Below are 14,379 nucleotides of genomic sequence, written 5' to 3' on the forward strand. Positions count from 1 at the left end.
AGTTACCATATTGACTCTTTCCTTGAAGTCCTTGAGTACAACTTCGTACACAGTAGCATTAAGTATATCAAAACAATGTAAAACCATTTAAGAGAATGACAGCATTATAGAGTATTTAGAATCGACTAACAGAAAATGAACAATGGTTTCTGTATAATCTCCTTGTCTTTAAAAGGGTTTTGCTTATACTATCGTACATAATAAAATCCAATAAGATACAACCTGTTTAGACCATTGGAGACAGAAGAACAAAAGTTAGAAGAGACTTCAAAACAAGATGGTACTAAATCAGTATTACCTATTAAGATGTCATTTTCTCCAAAATAGCTGTTCCTATCATCCAATCTTCTCTGTCTCATTTCTGTTGAGCTCTTTTTCTGTCAGTAGCTGTCAGTTCGTCTTCTTCATTTTGTTCTCTGCTCCATTCGTTGTGGCCTCCCCGCCACTATTTCTGGGTTCTTTGTATTTTTCTTTTTTTAGAATATCCTGCAATACTTTCTGTAGGGTTGAATTGGTGGTTGCAAATTCCCCCAGTTCCTCTTTATCCTGGAAGCACCTCGTTTTTCCATCAATTTCCAGGGACAGTTGTGCAGGATATCTCAATCTTGGCTGGAGATTATTATCTTTCAAAGCTTGAATTATTTCCCCCCATGCATTTCGTGATTTGATGGTTTGTGCAGAGAAATCTGCTGTAATTCTGATGGGTGTTCCCTTGTAAGTGGTCTGTTTCTTGTCTCTGACAGCTTTTAATATTCTGTTCTTGTATTGAATTTCTGGAATTTTTATTATTATATGCCTGGGTGTTTCTCTGTTAGGGTTGTAGGTAGCTGGGGTCCTGTATTCCTCATACATCTGAGTATCTTTACCTTTTGCTAAACTAGGAAAATTATCCTGGATTATTTCTGTGAGTAGCTTTTGTAGTTCACTTGTTTGTGTCCCTACTTCTTCTTTTATGTTCTTAATCCTTAAGTTATGGCTCCTCTTATCATATTATTGCTGTTTGTTTCTTTGTTATTTTTAAGAAGTTTTTCATTTCATTCTCCCATATTACAAGTCTGCCCTCCAATTCAGATAGTCTGTCCTTAGTTTCTTTCAAGCTGTTATGCCAGTCTTGGATAGACTTCTTAATTTCTTGATAGTCCTTTTGAACCTGCTTCACATACTCAATGTTTTCTCTGTTTTCTCCATCAAGCAATTCTCTCCTCTTTTTCTGTTCTTCCATTCCACCATCTGTTTTTTCCTGGGTGGTGCTTAGCATTTCTCTAACTATTCTGCATACTTCTAGCTTCAGGTCATTGATAACTTCATTCCTGAATTGGTCTATGAGGCTCTCTATATGGCGCTTAGTGTATATTGGTGCGGTGTCCACTATTGCCTGTTTCTCAGAATTGGGGGCCGAGGAGCCTTTCGTTGCTTCCCTTCCCCATATTTTCTGTTCCTTATAAAATGCAAGCTTACATAGGAGGCCCGGCTTCCCTGCCTGTCAGCCACAGCCTGATCAAATTGCGCTGGCTAGGTGTTCCCGCCCACCGCTGCGCCCCAGGGAGTTGCGGAGGAGGCAGCCTATGCGGGAGTCAGTCGCTCCTCCGGGCCACCGTCAGGCTCTGGGATCTGGGTTAGGCCAGTCTACCGAGACCGCCAGCAGCATCACGCAGGCCAGGCACTTTTCACCAATCCCGTCCGAGAGGGGAATGTGTGGCTGGAGTCGCCACCGCACCCTGCTCTTACAGGACTGCCCGAGCCCAGAAAGTCCTCCGCTGGAGTCAAACTGTGGTAGGGGGTCAGTTTTTCTCACTCACCTTGCCACCAGTCAGTTTTCGTGTACGCCTCCTTGTCTATCCTGTTTTCGACTCCGTTCGCAGACTCCCATTCCCAGAGCTTCTGCGCGTCTCTCCTTGCCAAGCCGCTGTGGAGGCAGCCAGCCGCCGGGTGGCGGGAAACCCAAATCGCGGTTTCCAATGGCGCGGGGTCGAGCCTCCACACCGAGTCTTTTCTGTTCCTATTTTAGCGCCAGGACTGTATTCTAAGTTGGTTTCTCTCAGCCCAGTTCGTTCCTGAGTCAGCAGAGCATATCTCTACCGGTTCATGTCTCCTTAGTCCGCATCATTCCTGGCCTCTGAGCTGAGCCTTTCAGAGAGCCTCCGGTAGTTGCTGTTGTCTGTCCGCCATGTTCTCCCGGAAGTTCACCCCTATTTTTAAATTAATCTATTTCTCTCATTTTTTTAATCAAGGGAAAACTAATTTAAAGAATAACGTGACATATTATAGTAACTTTTTTGTTGTGCTATTAACCTGACTTGAACCCCAGTATTGCTCTCCCCATCTTGTTCTCTCTGATTATTATATATTCTATTTTGTTTGATAGTATCAAGTTTGAGGGTATAGGCAATCACTTTGAAGGCAATAAGATATACTATGATGCCCAATATGGATTGACATCATCCTTTTTTTTTTTGAAGTCCTGTAAGGTCCTCAGTGTAGATTTTATTGGTTTTGTTCCATATTGCTTTGATCAATTCTATTATACCTGATGATATAGACAACTCAGTTTAAAAATAGCAAGAGGTGCAATGGTAACCACTCTTGATCACCTGGTGTTCTATTTTTGCATCACATGCTATGCCCACCCTTCTGTTCCAACTGACTCTGTTTTGCTTAGTCACATTTGTTTTTATTCTCTTCAAAAAAGTAATAAGAACTGTGAGAGAAATAAAACCCTAAAAGTCTAATTGTTACTGTAAAAAAGAAAGGAAAGTAAGGTGGACTAAGGGATATAACTGCAGGTATGTTCGAGAGTGTAGGATGGAAAACCATATAACTGAGCTTTTGTTGGATCATTGAATGGAACTGTCTCCAATTTCATTGTATGGATGTTCACTTTATATGCTTTAATTTAGTGATATGGACAACTGTTTCTGGGAAGATAATGTGTAGCCTGTTAACTGGTGATTTCGTACTATATATTTTTTTTTCTAGAAATACTGCATTTTTTGTACCCTTTTACTGCATTGTTTTTTATGTCCTTTTTTTCCCTTCTCTCTTTAAATAAAAAAAAAATTTGCTTTCCATGTGCCCATGCCTATCACCTTAACTAAACTAAAGTCAAAATGTATCAAAGATCTAAATACCGGGGCTGGGGATTTAGCTCAGCAGCATAAGCGCCTGCCTTGCAAGCAGGCAGTCGTGAGTGCGATCCCTGGTACTGATAAAAATGAAAAAGACAAAAAAAAATCTAAATACCAAAACAGAAAGAACTGTGGGAGTAATAAATGTGTAAATATTATTGTAAAAAATAAAGGATAATAAAGTGCTCTAAAGGACACAACTGCAAGTGTATTTAGGTGTGTAAGATAGATGACCATACTACTAGGTTTTTGTTAGATCATCGAACACAACTGTTTGCAGTCTCACTGTTTGAATGTCCACTTTGTATGCTTAATTTTGTAACTTGGTCAATTATTTCTAAGATGACACTGTGTAATCTATTAACTAGTGATTTCTTACTGTTTATTTTTTTTAAATCTGTATTACTTGTACCCTTTTACTGTTTTATTTTGTTTTTTTTTCTTTAAATAAAAAAAAATCCTAAAATAGAAACACTAGATCTACTGCAGGACAAGGTAGGTAAAAATTTTGGAGACATAGGTATAGGGAGAGAATTCATGAATAAAATGAAAACTGTGGGAAATACTTCAAAGAATCAACAACTGGGATAATCATAGTACTAAAAAGTTTTTATACTTCAACAGAAATCATCAACAAAGTGAAAAGAAAACCCGTAAGATGGAAAGAATTTTAGCCAACAATCCTTCAGACAACGGACTTATCTCAAGAACATATAAACATCAAATCCCCCAAATTCGAAGACCCTCTCCAAAAATGGGTATAAGAGATGAACACACAGTTCTCAAATGAAGATATATGAATGGCAAATAAATACATAAAGAGATGTTCACCATCACTAGTTATTCGAGAAATGTAAATTAAAACAGCATTGAAATTTCATCTCACTCCAGAAACAATGGATGTCATCAAGGAAACAACTGATAACAAATATTGGTGAGGATGCAGGGGAAAAGGAACACTTCTCCACTGTTAGTGGGAGTGCAGACTGATGCAACCACTGTGGAAATCAGTATGGAGATTCCTCAAAACACTAGGATTGTAGATTCCATTAAATCCAGCTATTCCCCTCCTGGGTATTTTCCCAGAAAAATTAAAAAGGTCATGTCACAGAGGTATAGGTGCACCTATGTTCATCTCTCTAGTATAAAAAATAATAAGAACTGACAGAATATTGGGATCCAAAAAAAGTATAATAGATATTGTAAAAATGAAAGGGAAGGAAAGTGCTCTAGAAAATATAATGGTATGCATAGTGTGTAAGATAGATGACCATATTACTAAATTTTTATTAGATCATTCAACAGAAGAGATTGCACTGTCAATGTTTGTGTGCCTAGCCCCTTTTTATGCTTTGATTTTGTAACTTTAACAACTATTGTTAAGATGACAATATGTAATCTATAAACTAGTAATTTTATGATGTCAATTTTTAAAAATTCTGTATTCTACTTTTTTCTTTTTTTATTTTGTTTTTTAATTTTCTCTTCTTTCTTTCAATAAAATTTTTTTAAAAAGCAAGAATAATTTGCCCATTAACTGCAGAATGGATAAGAAAGATATGGTATTTTCATGCAGTGGAAAGTTACTCAGCTATAAAGTAGACTACTCTCAAGGCTCCTATAGGTAAATGGACACAACTGCAGATCATGTTCATGTTCAAAACAGTTTGAACTCTTATTCTTGAACCCTAGCATAAGAAACAGAAGGAGTTAGTGGGATCCAAAAGCAATATAGTTAATGTAAGAGCAAAGGGGAGGAAACACCTAGGAGGTAAAAGTGGAAACTATCATCAATTTCTTATTGTTTTATGTGAATTCTTTCCTTGTTTACCCAATTTTTTCAGGTGTGGCTTTGTTCTGTCCTATTTTGTTAGATTTTATGCTGTCAGATGGTAGGGGCAGCTATTTTGAATATAATGGGATATTTTATGGTACTCATGATTTCCTATTATATTGCTTTGAAGTCTTACAATGCTTTCATTCATTGGTTGGTTTTATACTGTTTTGTTTGTTTTTATTATGTGTGATGGCATGAACAGCTATTTTATTTTTTATTTTAAAAAGAAAAACAAAAAGAAAAGAGGTAAACAATAACAAACCCAAAACAATAACAATATACGTTTTCAAAACAGAATGAAAGAAATTTAACAATGATTATTATATTGGATACTGTTCTTTTTTCAAAGAAAGAAAAGAAAATTTAAAAATAGAAAAATAAAAAAGGTAGAACAATACCAAATTCAAAAAAATTAACATCATAAAATCACTAGTTGATACATTACCCATTGTTATCTTTAAAATAGTTGAAAGTCACAAAATAAAAGCATAAAACGTGGCTACACACTCAAACATTGACAGTGCAAACACTTCTGTTCATTGATCCAACAAAAATTCAATAATATGGTCTTCTATCTTACATACTATACTCATGTGTGTAGGAGTGCAACCAAAAATAGCTAAATTTTGGACATGGATTATATGTCTGTCCATCCATAGATGAATGAATAAGGAAAAGATGGTGTTTATATACAAACGAATACCATTCTGCCATAAAGAAAGATAACCTTGAGTCATTTTTTTTAAAATGGAAGGAATTTGAGACCATAATGCTAAGTAAAATAAGTGAAAATACAAGGTGAAATATCCTTTGATTTCTTTTATAAGAGAAACTAAAGATATAAATAAATTAAAGATCAAAACAAAGGATCATAGGAAACATAGATATAAATGTGTTGCAATAGGGAAGGTGAACAACAGATGGAGGAAAGATAAAGAGTGGAAAAACTCAGAGGTTGACCTAAGGAATTAAGATATATTACTACATCTTCCAACTCCCCATGACAAATGTAATTATATACTGGCAATGCACAGTAATAAAAATTAATATACTTATATATCAAAAATTTCAGTACTCTGAAAAAAGAGATTGACAAGGGTATCAGAAAACAGAAAGATATTCTCTGCTCTTGGATAGGAAAAATCAACATAGTAAAAATGACCCTACTCTCAAAACTGTTATAGAGATTTAATGCAATCATAATCAACATACTACTGGCACACCTCTAAAACTGGAGAATACATTTCTAGAATTCAGTTGGAATCAGAAGGGATCAAGAATAGCAATAGCAATTCTCTGCAGCAAGAGAAGTCAAGGAGCATCACAATCCCTGACCAAAAATTATACTATGAAGCAACTGTGATAAAATTAGCATGATACTGGAAAAAAAAAGAAAGAAACCCACAGAGCAGTGGAACACATTAGAAGATACAACTACAAACACACTCAGTCACCTTAGATTTGACAAAGAAATCAAACATGTTTACTGGAAGAAAGATAGCCTCTTTAAAACATGATGATGGAAAAACTGGTTTGCCACATTCTGAAGACTAAAACTAGACCCATGTGTATCACTATACACTAAATTAAAGTTAAAATGGATCAAAAATCTAAATATTAAAACAGAAATACTAAATATATGGTAAAAGAAAATACAAATCTTGAAGACACAGGTGTAAGCAGAGAATTCATAAACAAAACACAACCCACACAATAAATACTACAAAGAATCAACGAATGGGATCCCACCTTATTAAAAGTTTTTTCACATCGAAAGAAATCACCAACAGAGTTAAAAGTCACAGAGTGGGGAAAAAATTTTAACCAATTGTCTTTCAGACAAAGGACATAACTAGAACATATAAAGAATTGAAAAACACAGCACCCTAAATCCAGAGACCCAATTAAAAAATGGGTACTTAAGATTAATACACACTTCTCAGATGAAGAAATACAAATGATAAATAAATATATGAAAAAATGTTCAAAATCATTGGTTTCTTGAAAGATGCAAATTAAAACACTGAGATTCCATCTCCCTGCAGAAAGAATGGACATTATCAAAAAATCAACCAATAACAAATACTGAAGGCATGTAGGGAAAAGAAACTCTTCACTGTTGGTAGGAGCAATATCATACCACAGCAATACATGTGCACCTGTGTTTGTAACAGCACAGTTTTGCATAGCTAAATCTTGGAAATAACTCAAATGCCCACCAACTAAGGAATGGATAAAAAAAATGTGATCTTTCTATACAATGGAGTATTATTCAGTCATAAAGAAGGATAAACTTAAGACTGTTATAGGTAAGTGGATGCAACACAAGACTACACTCATAAGGGAAAATATAACAATCATAAATATATATGCACCAAGTATAAGAGCATTCAACTATAAAAGACAAATATTAATTAATAAATAAGAAACATAAAATACACATTAACATGATTGTAATGGGAGATTTTAATACTCCATAGTCACAAACAGATAAATCAACTAGACAAAAAAGTCAGCAAAGAAATAGAACTGAACCAAACTTGTGAACAAATGGACATGATAGCCATTTACAGAATGTTCACATAAAACATCAGAATACACGCTCTACTCAATTATACATGGGATGCTCTCTAAAATAGACAATGTACTAACCAATAAAACATGCCTCAGGAAATACAAAGGAGTTGTCATTATCCAGTGCATATTATATGATCATAGTGCAACAAAATTAGAAATTAATGGCCAAAGAAACCACAAAAACTACATAAACACATGGGAATTAAGCTACCCTCTCCTGAGCAAGCAGTTGGTCATATATGAAATTTAAAAAGAAATTAAACTGTATCTACAATTAAATGAAAATGGAGATACAACAACAAGAAACTGTGGGATGTAATGAAAGCAGTCCTAAAATGGAAACATATAGCAATGAATGCTTACATCAGGAAAACAAAATGAGCATGAACAGCAACCTAACATGATGCTCCACATCATGTTTCTAGAAAAAGAAGAGCAAGTTGATAGAAACTCATAGAAGGAAGAAAATTATAGAGATCAGAGCAGAAAATAATGCTACCTAAGAAAATGAAAGAAAAGATTAATGAATAGAAGAGTTGGTTTTTTGAAAGAGTAAATATAGTTGATAAACCCCTAGCCAACCCTTGTCAAGAAAAGGAAAGAAAAAAACCAAATTCATGGCATGAGGAATGAAAATGATAAAATCATTACAGATCTGTGGAAATTCAGAATATCATCAATATAGCTATTTTGAAGAGAATGAGAGACATTATGGCAGCCATTGTTGACTTCCCTATTGTCTGGTCTTGAAGACCTGAAACGCCTTCATTATACTATTTTGTTTTGTATGAACTCATTGTAAGCAAAGATATGAACAACTATTTGGAAGAAAAGAGAAAATGTGATAGTGTAATTCTCCAGTTGTCTTGCTTTGAAATCTGTGTCTCTTGCATTGTTTTCTTATGATCTGTTTTATTCTGTTTAATTTTACCCACTTTAAAATAAAAATTTTTAAATGCTTAATAAAATAGACACTGAACATCATTACTTACATAAACTGAAAAACACAGAAGAAATGGAAAGAATCCTACAAATCTATGAATTATCAAAACTAAATCAAGAAGATATAAAAATTTTGAATAAAGTAAAATAAAAATTTTGAATAACTCAGTATCAATTACTGAAATTGAAAACATAATTAAAAACTTACCAACAGATTTTGATGGATACATGACTGAATTCTACAAGAAATTTATATAAGATGTAACAGCAATACTCCTTAAACTCTTTAATGAAATTTAAATGAAAGCAATTCTCCCCTAAATTATCCCTGGAGCAAAATATTGCTTTGATATCAAAACCAGAGAAAGACTCAAACAAAAAAAGAGGACTACAAGTCAATCTCCCTCATGAACATAAATGCAGAAGTTCTCAATAAAACATCAACAAACAGAATGCAAGAAAATCATCAAGAAGATTATACACCATGATCTTCCCCACCACCTAAAAAGTGGGATTCATCTCAGGAATGCAGGTATGCTTCAGCATATACAAAACAATAAACGCAATAGTCCACTTCAACAGAGCCAAAGGCAAAAATCACATGATCATCTCAATAGAAGAACAAAACGCTTTTGATAAAATTCATTCATTCACAATAAAAACCCTACAAAAATTGGAATAGATGGTCTCTATCCCAACCTGATAAAAGCAATTTATGACAAACCAACAGCCAGTATCATACTAAATTGACAAAAACTGAAAGCTTTCACTCTAAAACCAGGAAGAAGATAAGAATTTTCATTATCACCACTCCTATTCAATATAGTTCTGGAAACATTATTTGGGTCAATTAGACAAGAGAGAAAAATAAATGGAATGTGACTAAGACAGGATGAAGTTCTAGAAAACTTATTCTAGAAGTTCTAGAAAAATTATTTGAAGATGACATTAAACTCAACATAAAAGACTCCCAAAATCCCACCAAAATGCAATGGGTAGTAATAATCATATTCAGCAGCATAACTGGATACAAAGTCAACACTTAAAAATCAATGGCATTCTTGCATGCAAACACCAAAACTCACCCAGAGAGAAATTATGGAAATAACAACTCTCACAGTAGCATCTAAAAAAAAAAAATAGTTAGGAATCAACCTAACTAGGAATGTAAAAGACCTATATGCTGAAAATTATGCTATACTAAAAAAGGAGATTGAAGAGGATTTCAGAAAATGGAAGGATACTCTTGCTCTTGACTAGGAAGAACCAGCATTGTGAAAATGACCATATTCTCAAAAATGTTACACAGATTTAATGCAATCCCAATCAAAATACCACTAACATATCTTATGGATCTAGGGAAAATATTCCTAAAATTCATTTGGAAACAAAGAAATCTAGAATAACAAAGGCAATTCTGGGAAACAAAGGCAAGACAGGAGGCAACTCAATTCCTGATTTGAAAATATACTACAAAGCTATAGTGATAAAATCAACATGATACTGGCAAAGATATAGACCTGGGGATCAATGAAACAAAGTAGAAGATGCAGTCAGAACCACAAACACACTCCGCACTTTGACAAAGGATCCAAACATGTTCAATGGAAGGAACACGTCTCTTTAATAAATGGTATGTGCCGCCGGAGGAGGGAGATGCACTGTGGAGGAGGTTTAGTGCCTCCCTGGACCATGCCAGTGACCTTCTTTCAATTCAGGGAGCTTTGCCACTGCTGCCACTGGAGGAGGAAGCTGCACTGTGGAGGAGGTGTGAGGACTGTTTCAGCTGCGGACAGTGACCTTCTTTCAGTCTGGGGAGCTTCGCTACCTGAGGAGGTGGGTTCCTGCACACCATCTGAGCCCCAGGAGAGTTTTAGATCCTTGCTCTTGGTAATCAGGGACCTGCCCAGCTTGCAGTCATGCTGGACTGGGCTTTGTGTGTTTTGGGCCTGCCTGGGCCATGCCTGGTAGCCTTGTTTCGGTCCAGGGAACATCACTGCTGGACGGGGGAGCTGTGCTGCTGGAGGAGGCTTTGGGCCTGCCTGGGAAGTTCCTGGTAACCTTCTTTTAATCTGGGGCTTCGCTTCCCAAGGAGGGAGCTGCACTGCCAGAGGAATTCCAGGAGCCCAGGACATAGGAAATAAATCCCAATACACCGGAGGAAGCTTTGGAACAATACTTGAAACACAGAAATAAAGGAAAATGACCAAAAAAGACCAAAATGCAATCTCAAACCTCCAGCCCATCCAAAGAAAGCCTAGGAGCCATGTACACAGAATAAAATATATGCCATACACCTGTAATACCTGTAATAATAGCAACTGGAATAAAGAAGCCACTCCAGGAAGCTTTAAAGGAATTCAAACTATAAATAATCTGCCAGGCAAAAGAAGAAATGATAAAAGTAACGAAAGAGATGCTGAACACATCTAAAGAAGCCACAGTTAAAAAATTACAGGAACAAAACAAAAAGATAGAATCCCTAGATGAACAATATTTTTTTATTTTTTATTTTTTATTTTTTTTTTTTTTTTTTTTTTGTCTTTTTCCTTTTTATCGGTACCGGTGATCGAACTCACGACTGCCTGCTTGCAAGGCAGGAGCTTATGCCTCTGAGCTAAATCCCCAGCCCCCCTAGATGAACAATTTAAGATACAAAAAATACATGCAGCAGATTAAAAAGGTTTTACAGGAAATCAAAAATTCCTTCAAAAGTTGTCAAAACTGCCTCAATGAAAGTGAAGATAGAATTTCAGACCTCAAAGACAGGATTGCAGCTAGTGAACAGGAAAGGAAAGATCTTTTAAAAATAACAATTCAACAGCTGCAAGATGATGCAAAGAAAAACAATATAAGATTGATACAGGTAAATAAAAGAAGGGGACAATAAAGAAGATATCAAGAGGATATTTAGAGAAGTAATAGCTGAGAATTTCCCAAACATGAGAATGGAAACTGACATTAAGATCAGTGAAGCATATAGAACTCCAAATAGCCATAACCAAAATAAAACAACACACAGATATATAATACTCACCATTCCAGAAATCCAACATAAAAATAGAACACTAAAAGCTGTTAGAAAAAAGAGACAGATCACCTATAAAGTAAAGCCAATCAGAATCACAGCAGACTTCTCAACACAAACAATGAAGTCAAGAAGAGCATGGAGTGAAGTATTTCAGAACCCAAAAGACCTGTAAAACTGTCTTTCAAAATGGATGGAGAAATAAGATACTTCCATGACAACAGCTAAAGAACTTCATGATCACCAAGCCAACCCTACAAAGAATACTGAAAGAAAGTCTAGATACATACAGGAAAAGACCTCTAAGCCAGGCAGACAATTAAACAGAATGGAAAGATAAAGATGCAACAGCAGAAAGATAACATGTCAACAATAAACCAATACATAACAGTTATAACCATTAATGTAAATGGTCTCAATGCACCAATTAAAAGAAACAGACTGGCAGAATGGATCAAAAAGCAACATCCAATCTTATGCTGTCTACAAGAAACCAGTCTAACCCAAAAGGAAACTCACAGACTGAAAGTCAAAGGATGGAAAACAATACTACGTACAATAGGAACCCAAAACTAAGTGGGGGTAGCTATTCTGTTTGCAGACAATGTGAACTTCAAACCAAGAATGATCCTAACAGATAAAGAAGATCAGTACATACTACATAGGGGAAAACTTCAAGAGGAAGAGATAACAGTCTTAAACATGTATGCACCAAATTCCGGAGCACCCAGATATACAAACCAAGTATTAATAGAAATGAAAAATCAAATTATCAATAACACAATTATACCAGGAGACCTTAACACACCATTGACACCAAAGGACAGATCAACCAGACAGAAAATCAGCACAGAAATAACAGAACTGAATCACACCTGTGAACAAATGGACTTGATAGACATACACAGAGTGTTCCATCCAACAACATCAGAATACACATTCTTCTCAGCAGTGCATGGGACATTATCTAAAACAGACCACATACTAGCCCACAGAACATATTTAAATAAATTCAAAAGAGTTGAAATTATCCCAGGCATGTTATCACATCATAGTGTCATGAAACTAGAAATTAATGATAAACTGCAAAAACCCCTGAAGCACATGGAAATTAAATAATATACTCGAGCAGTCAGTGGGGACCAAACATGTTCACTGGAAGAATGACAGTCTCTTTAATAAATGGTGCTGGAAAAACTGGAACCAAAACAGAGCTGAAGATCAGTGGAATAGATTAGAAGATACAACCACAACTGCAAACACACTCAACCACCTTGTCTTTGATAAAGGGGCCAAACAGGTTTACTGGGAGTACGACAGTCTCTTTAATAAATGGTGCTGGAAAAATTGGCTCTTCAGATGTTGAAAACTAAAACTAGACCCATGCCTGTCACCATGTACTAAACTAAATTGTAAATGGATCAAAGATCTGAATATTAAAACAGAAACACTAAATCTATTCGAAGACAAATTAGGTAAAAATCTTGGAGACATAGGGGTAGGTAGAAAATTCATGAACAAGAATCAAACCACATGAGAAATACTTCCCAGAATCAATAGCTGGGATCACGTCTTATTAAAAAGTTTCTGCATGTCAAAAGAAATCGCCAGCATAGTGAAAAGAAAACCCAAAACTGGGACACAATCTTAGTGAACTGTCCCTCAGACAAAAGACTTCTCTCTAAAACATATAAAGAATTTTAAAAAGTCAGATCCCCGAAATTCAAGGATCCAATCCAAAAATGGGCATCTGACATGAATACACAGTTCTCAGATGAAGAAATATAAATGGCAAATAAATACATAAAAACTGTTAATCATCATTGCTAATTAGAGAAGTGCAAGTTAAAAACCACACTGAGATTTCATCTCACTCCTGAAAGAATGGCCAGGATCAAGAAAACTACCAGCAACAAATGCTGGAGAGGCTGTGGGGAAAAAGGAACTCTCCTGCACTGTTGGTGGAAGTGTAGACTGGTACAACCACTGTGGCGTTCAGTCTGGAAATTCCTCAAAAAGCTGGGATTGGAGGTCCCATTCGACCCAGTTATTCCACTTCTAGGCATATTCCCAGAAGAACTGAAAATATCATACCACAGTGATACATGTGTACCCATATTTATAGCATCACAATTTGTATTAGCCAGATCTTGGAAATGACCTAAGTGTCCATCAACTGAGAAATGGATAAAAAGTTGTGGTATTTTTATACAATGAAGTACTACTCAGCTATAAAGAAAGATCACATTGAGATATTTATACATAAATGGGCACAACTTGAGACCATACTCATAAGGCAAATAAATCAAACTCCCATGTGTAAATACTGTATCTCCCTAGTGTAAGAAATGGTAAGAGTACATAAGAGTTTAAGGTAATCATGATTCCCCCAGTACATTGTTTTGAAGTCTTACAATGATAGCATTCACTATAATTGGAGTGGGGTTATCCTGGTTTGTTTGATTTTATTATCTGTGATGGTATGAACAGCTATTTTGAAGAGAAGAAGACATTATCATAGCCAGTGCTGATTTTAGTACCATCTTACTCTGAAGTCCTACCATGCTTTTGCTCTTCTGTTTTCATTGGTTCTATCATATTGTATCTTATTTGATTGTATTGTGTGTGATAGTATAAACAAATTTTCTATGGAAAATGAGATAATAGAGTAGCCATTGTTGGTTTTCTGTTATTTGGTTCTAAATACCCTGTAATATTTTCATTGTCTTGAGTGGTTTTATACTATTTCGGTATGTTTGATAGTATTGTATATGAAGTTGTGCTCAACTATTTCAAAGAAAGAGACAGTAGTTGGTAGTTCTGGTAGTTACTGTTAATTACAAGTTGCCTTCTGGTGATACTGTGTTGCA

The sequence above is a fragment of the Cavia porcellus genome, unplaced genomic scaffold, assembly GCF_034190915.1.
Source record: "Cavia porcellus strain 051 isolate PalLab524CR breed Dunkin Hartley unplaced genomic scaffold, mCavPor4.1 scaffold_2, whole genome shotgun sequence".
NCBI lineage: Eukaryota > Metazoa > Chordata > Mammalia > Rodentia > Caviidae > Cavia > Cavia porcellus.